Below are 7,383 nucleotides of genomic sequence, written 5' to 3' on the forward strand. Positions count from 1 at the left end.
ACTTCTCTTAGTCATCTCTGTTCCTTGTTAAGAGGAATTTGTTCATGATCTCCTTGTGTCAGGGCAAATACTGTTAGGTGTGTTAAGAAAAAACTTATTACTGCACTAGAGGCCTGGTGCACAACATTTGGCGGCTGGGGAGGGTGCGGGGGGGGGGGGGGGGGGGGGCGGTTCCCTCAGCCTGGCCTGCGCCCTTTAGCAGTCCGGGAGCCCCCGGGGGGTCAGGCCTAAGCCATCAGTAGGACATCCTTAGTGCTGCCACGGAGGTGGGAGAGGCTCCCTGCCACCACAGCTGGCCGAGCAGCGCTCCCCTTGTGGGAGCGCACTGACCACCAGGAGGTAGCTCCTGCGTTGAGCATCTTCCCCCTGGTGGTCAGTGCGCATCATAGCGACCGATCATTCCCCTATTTGGTCATTACCCTTTTATTATACAGGATTCTTATTCTTGGAGTATTTGTTCTAGAATACATTTTTGAAAGCCTATCATGAGGATTTTTTTAAAAAGCATGTTATAACTTTTCTTGGTAGAACAATGTATTTTAACTCAGTTAGTTGAGAACCAAAAGGTCACGGGTTTGATTCCCCATCAGGGCACACACCCAGGTTGTGGATTCGGTCCCTGGAGTGCATACAGGAGGCAACCATCAATGTTTCTCTCTCTCCTCGCTCTCGCTCAAAAATCAATATAAACATATTTTAAAATGAAAAAATTATTTTGTATTTTTATATTTCATTCACATTATCTGAATAGGCATGAAAAGCAACAGTGATCTTTGTGTAAGTTTGGAGAAGGAATAGAATTTTATTTCATGCCAGCTGTGAAAATTACATTCAAAAGACATTATGCGAACAGCGAGAAAATGGCAATTGAAGTGTTGTGCCACGAATTCAGCCCATTCTGTTCTTGTTCGGGCGGAAAGGAGAAGTGAGAAGAAAATACGAAAAGGAACATTCTGGGGCTCTTTTTACTCTGCCCAATGGGAGGGCTTGCCTCACCTCCATGTTGCCCTTTCAACAAAGAGCCTGCAGCTCTGCTGTCTCCTATGAAACCAGTCCCTTCTTTATCTCATACAGTTTGGCTTCCATCTCCACAACTTTATTAAAATTGTGCAAAAGTTCCTCTTTTCTTTGGTGGAATTCAAACCTTTTTTCAGTCCCCAACTTCCTTATTCTTTCAGTAAAATTTGACCTAACTGACCCTCCCCTCCTTCTTGAAACGCTTCCTTCCATTTCCCTGGCTCAGTACTTCTCTGGTCTCTGTCCTCACCTTGGATATCTCCCCTTCCTCCTGCTCCATAAAGAAGGGTGATGCCCAAAGTCCAATCCTAGACATAATCCGTTGGATCATTTGATAGTCTCTGCCTGTAGTATACAGCCTGACAGTTGTTTCTTCTCTTTTTTGTAATGCAAGTGCCTGACTTCAGCTTTGATTGCCATGGCACTCACTCCAAGAGGCACCCACTTCAAGGTGACTATAACATCACTAGTGACACAATCAGATAAAGAGCCTCTCCCCACGGAGGCTCCTTGGTTCCAGAGATCTTGGTTGATTCAATAACTGACCATTTGGGCCATTTATCTCCCACCCACACACTTTAAATTCCCACTCTTACATCTTAAATTCATCAATAAAGAGTGAGCCCAGGAAATTGTAGGCCCTCAACATCATTTTTAAAGTCACTCCCTAGACCTCACCTCTTCCTTTGTTCCCTAGTCCTAAGGGTGAGAGTGGCTTCCTGCATTTATTGCTCTGAGCTACCTCAACATTCTCCTTCACATTTTTTTTTCTTTCAGTTTTCTGTAACCAATTCACTGTATCAAACCCTTTTCTTTGAAAGGCAGTGTCTGTTTTTTCTGGTTGGACCTTGCCTGAAGCAGGCCCCTGGGGCAGTCAGAGGGAAAGGAGACAAAGAAGGAGGGGTACAAAGAGAACTGGCAGTGAAAATGGGACAGTGTCGCAGGAAACAGTGTAGCAGAGAGCAGAGAAGGAGAAAACGATAGGCTGTTAAAAACTGAACAACCCATGGCTCTGTGATTGAGCATCAACCTATGAACCAGGAGGTCTTGGTTGATTCCCGGTCAGGGCACTTGCCCGGGTTGTGGGCTTTATCTCCAGTGTGGGACATGTAGGAAGCAGCTAACCAATGATTCTCTCTCATCATTGATACTTCTGTCTCTCTCTCCTTCTCCCTTCCTCTCTGAAATCAGTTTTAAAATATTTTTTAAAAAGACTGAGCAGATGATATCATCCAGTGATACTACTACTGGGTGTATATCCAAAAGAATGAAAGCAGCCGAAACTGGTTTGGCTCAGTGGATAGAGCATCGGCCTGCGGACTGAGGGGTCCCAGGTTCGATTCCGGTCAAGGGCATGTACCTTGGTTTCGGGCACATCCCCAGTGGGAGGTGTGCAGGAGGCAGCTGATCGATATTTCTCTCTCTCATCGATGTTTCTAGCTCTCTATCCCTATCCCTTCCTCTCTGTAAAATATCAATAAAAATATATTAAAAAAAAAAAAAAGAATGAAAGCAGGGTCTCAAAGAGCAACATTATTCACAATAGCCAAAGGTGGAAGGAACCCAAGTGCCCATCAACAGATGAATAGATAAACAACATGTGGTATATACATAAAATGGAATACCATTCAGCCTTAAAAAAGGAATTCTGACATGCTACCACATAGATGAACCTTGAAATATGCAATCCAAAAAAGATGAAAATACTGTATAATTTCACTTATAGAAGGTTTCTAGAGTAGTCAAACTCATAGAGACAAAGTAGAATGGTGGTTGCAGGGGCTGAGGGAAGTGGGGAGCTGTTTAATGAGAACCAAGTTTCAGTTCTGTAAAATGGTTACACAACAATGTGAACACACTTAACACTATTGAACTTCACTTAAAAATGGTCAGACAGTAAATTTTATGGGGTGTGTATTTTACTACAATTAAAAATAAAAATAGAGCAGAGAAATCAGGAAAATAAAAATTATCTGTGTCATTTAGATAGGCATTTAAGATCTAAGGAATGTTTCATTAGCTGGTTGGAAGTCAGACTGCGGTGGGCTGAGGGTCAAGGGCAAGGTGAGGAAGTCGAGACTAGGACTCTCTTTTGAGAAGTTGGGATAAGCAGGGAAGATAAGTTGGGCAAGAGGTAAGGGCCTGTGCGGTCAAGGAAGAGAGGTTGGAGCATGTTTAGAAGCTGAAAGAAAGGAGCCTGCGGAGGAAGAGAGAGGGCATACAGTGCTAGGAAGGAGCAGAGTCCTGAGGATGGGGGGTGGGGGGCCCCTATCCTTGGGCAGAAGGGACAGCTGATTCTCCATTGTGGGAGGAAAAGCAGTAAGGAAGGGAGTAGGCATTGAGGGGAGGGTGATGGGGAGAGTGGGCATGATGATCTCGAGGATTTGTGATTTAGGAGGCAACAGAAAGGGACCCCAAGAAGGAAAGGATTGAGGAAGGTGCTGAGGAGCTAGGCGAGGCTGGAGATCATGGATAAGTGTTCTCTACAAGACTGAGAAAATTTTCTTCTGGTAACTAAGTAAGCATGAAGAAAGAGTACAACACTGAGCCAGGCTTGGGGTGTTGTTTGAGAGATGCTACAGAGGGATGGGGTGCAAGAGAATCAAAGGTGCTGGTAAGAGCAGAATTTAGATGACCAGCCAAGGAGTCTAGGGTCATTCTGGGAGATGGAGAAACCTGGAAGAACTCATAAAAATTTGGAAGAAAACAAAAAGATCCAGGGACTGATATTTCAAAAAAGTCAAAGGCATTTGTAAGGGGAATGAGACAACTGGAAACCTGGGTGGCTGGGGAGTCGTAGATAGAAAATAGGGTACTGGGTGCAGCAGTTGGCCGAGGTGGCAGGACAGTGTGTCCAGGAGGAGAAATGACTGAATCTCACTGGAGGTCACAGGCTGTGTGAGTTGGGATGGAAAGAAGACTGAGCCAGGTCAGTACAGAATGTTCCCAATGGGATGTCCCACCATAGCTTAGATCTGTGGGACCAAAACCAAACTCAGCGTATTTCCGTATGGTGGGCCACTCCTCTCAAATGTGCCATTTCTGTAAACACCACCTCTCTAGATTCATAATGTCGTGAAGAGGACATGGGCCTGGGAGGAAGGACAGCTGGATTCAAATTCTGCTCTACAATTTCCTCTCCTTCAACCATGATGATTCTCTCAATATTTCCTATAACACTCATCTCTGCAGGGTTGTTCTGAAGACCAAATTAAATGAGCCTCTGAAAGCACCCAAGTGCATAACCAGGAATATAATAGGTGTTCACTAAATATCGATGGAATCTGAATGTGATTTTTCCTTCACTCCCTATAATCAATTTAATACCAAGCAAGTCTCAATGTTTGTTCTTACATTGCCAAATCTCATTGTTTGTTAATCAGCTCCTTGATGGGGTGACTCACCAACAACTTAGAGAACCAGTACCCCTGGGATCTCAGCACACACCCTTCCCCCAACTTTGCAATGTTCTAAATCTAATCTCTGCCCTCATTTGCTGGAGACCTTGAGTATGTTTCTTACTCATTTGGTTTCATTTCTTCCTATGACTCACAGGGAATACAAAAGAGTTGGTTCTTGTGTAAAGTGCCAGGTAGGCACTATACAATTATCTTATATAGAATTTGCTTGGATTTGCAATTAAAGCTCATCCCTGTACAGTTTAACCTCTGGACTGAGAATATAATTATATGATAAATGATTAACAAAATTTCCTGGAAAAATGTACCCAAATTAAAAAACTTTATAGCTTGATTGTTGAAAGTATTACATATGTCCTCTTCCCCCCCCCCCATTGACACCTTTTAGCCCTCCCCCGCAAGGTTGAAGCTCTTTAGTCAACAAAAGTTGTTGACTAAACCTACCACTAGCATATTAATAGATTTCCTAGAAGAGTTGTTAGGGGCAGAAGGGAACAGTGGGACTAGCTATAGTTATAAGAAATATTAATCATGCTCTGTTAACCTTGATTGTTTTGTTTTGATTAAAGAAAGCACATTCTGACCTGGCTGGGAGTTGTACACCCTGGGACCTGGGACTTAACCTTGAAATGCTGTCCATTCTTCTGATCTGAGAACTGCCTATCATCATGGAAAGATTAACAACCTTGTTGCCCAAACAATGGGCAACCTCCTGCCTCAATTGCATGTAATCTGTAACCATTACACCCATTCTTACTGTTTTTGCCTACTTCTCCATGCCTGTAATCTTTCCCCTTCTACCCAATATAAGCAACTTGTTTCTTGGGGGGCAGGGGGAGCAGAGCAGATTTTTGTGGAGGACCTGCTCCTCTCCCATACTGCCGGCAATATTGGAAAATAAATGCTCAGATAGCATTCAACCCTGTCTCTGCTTAACTGGCTCAAGGAGTGACAGGCAGCCCGGACCCGTTTGTTGTCTGGTTTCAGAGCGATTAAGTTCATTTCAACTTAATTTGGCTTTGGTGGCAACCCTTGGATGAGAAAGAGAATGAGGAGGGGAACTCTGGCTTCATCCCTGGACTTGGCGGCAACGATGGGAGGAGAACCCAGCATCTGAGTTGGCCCAGGAAAGAAAGGGCCCTTGGGGCAGGGTAGTAGAAAGGTCATGAGGATTCCTGAACCTGGGAGATAGAGTATGTTTATTAAGGACCGAGAAACCAGAAAGAAAAGCAGGCTTGGCGTGTGGGAAGGTGAAGCGTTCCATTTTGAGGTGCTGGCTCTGTGAAGACAGCTCTTTCATGGGGAGCCAGATCTGGGCTGATGGGGCTCAATGGTCAAAACTAACCTCATATCCAATGAAAATAACCTCTAAGTTGGGAAGGATGGTCTAATAGGCAGTATGTGGGTGACATGACCTTTCTTCTAATCAGAGACAGAAGGTTCTGGTCAATGCTCCTACTGACTCGGGCTAAGTTATTTGTCAAGACAATGTCCTGGGTTAGGGAGAAACAGCCTGGCATTGTGAGCCCTGGTGTCGGTTTCTTGAAGTAATAATTTGACTGAACAAGATGTTCCAGTGATTTAGTTGTAGGACCAAATCTGCCCATTTGCAGTGGAGAAAAGTTGATAACTTACTTATCTGATTGCTCTGAGAGAGACAGTGCTTACATTCTAGGAAAGGAATGAGATTGGCTTCTTGGAGTTTAACCTGCCTGTGGCTATTGCCTATGCTTAGCTCTGACTTCTTGAAGGATAGCAAGTACTGGTAAACCCATTCAGCTGGCCTGGAAAAGCAAGAGGTGAGAAAAAGGAAGTCAGGCTATGAAGTAAAGTATCACTCATAAAGATTACATGATCCCAGGCCCATCCCCTTCCTCCTCTATCTGCTTATTTGTTTAGACACAATCCCTTGGCGTTTTAAAAGATCTTTTTATTGATTATGGGGGGGGGGGGAGAAAGAGCTAGAAGCATCAATGATGAGAGAGAATCATTGATCGGCTGCTTCCTGCACATCCCACACTGGGGATTGAGACTGCAACCCTGGCATGTGCCCTGACTGGGAATCAAACCATGACCTCCTGGTTCATGGGTCAATGCTTAACCACTGAGTCACACTGGCTGGGCTCCCTTGGCTTTTAATTCATCCATTTCCTCTTCTACTTCCTCACTTTCTCTTGAATACTCCCTTCAAGGACTTTTCCCTGTAGGAAGGCCTTTCCTTTATGTAACAGACTTCTTTTTTCTTCTGCCCTCTATGTACTGAGAATCCATTTCCTGTAGGATACTCTGCTAAAAGTGTCTGGTTACATATGATGTCTAAAGACATAGTTCCTTTACAATCCAGTAGAAGAAATAAGATTTTTATATATTGTACCATAACCAAAAGTGGAAGAAACTGGAAAGTGCCATAGGCGAGGGTCAAACTGAGGAAATACAACAGAAGGAAGATTGCTTCTGACAGGGAGCTGAGGAAGACTTCCCGGAGGAAGAGACATTTGCATTGAGCCATAATAATGGGGACCATTTAACCAGTTAACTGCCACGATGTTTTGCATTTAGTTAAAAAAGGTCTGCCACTTGTGTCTATAGACACTTGTGGTGAACAGATGGTTAAACATGGAGAAACAGAGCCTTATATCAGTACTACATCAAACGTATACACGAGGCTGCCTTCATGTCTCATTTCAGAGTGCATAAAGCACTGACATGGGATTTGTAAAAGGGAAACTAGTGGGATATAAGCATTTTTAAGCATAGCCAGCTGCTAGTGTTCGAATCCCACCTTAAGAATCAGAGATCTGGCCCAGCCATTGTGGCTCAGTAGTTGAGCATCGGCCTATGAACCAAGAGGTCAGGGTTCGATTCCCCATCAGCGTTCAATTCCTGGTCAGGACACATGCCAGAGTTGCGGGCTCAATCCCCAGTGTGGGGCATGCAGGAGGCAGCC

The sequence above is a fragment of the Plecotus auritus genome (assembly GCF_963455305.1).
Source record: "Plecotus auritus genome assembly, chromosome: 8".
Taxonomy (NCBI): Eukaryota; Metazoa; Chordata; class Mammalia; order Chiroptera; family Vespertilionidae; genus Plecotus; species Plecotus auritus.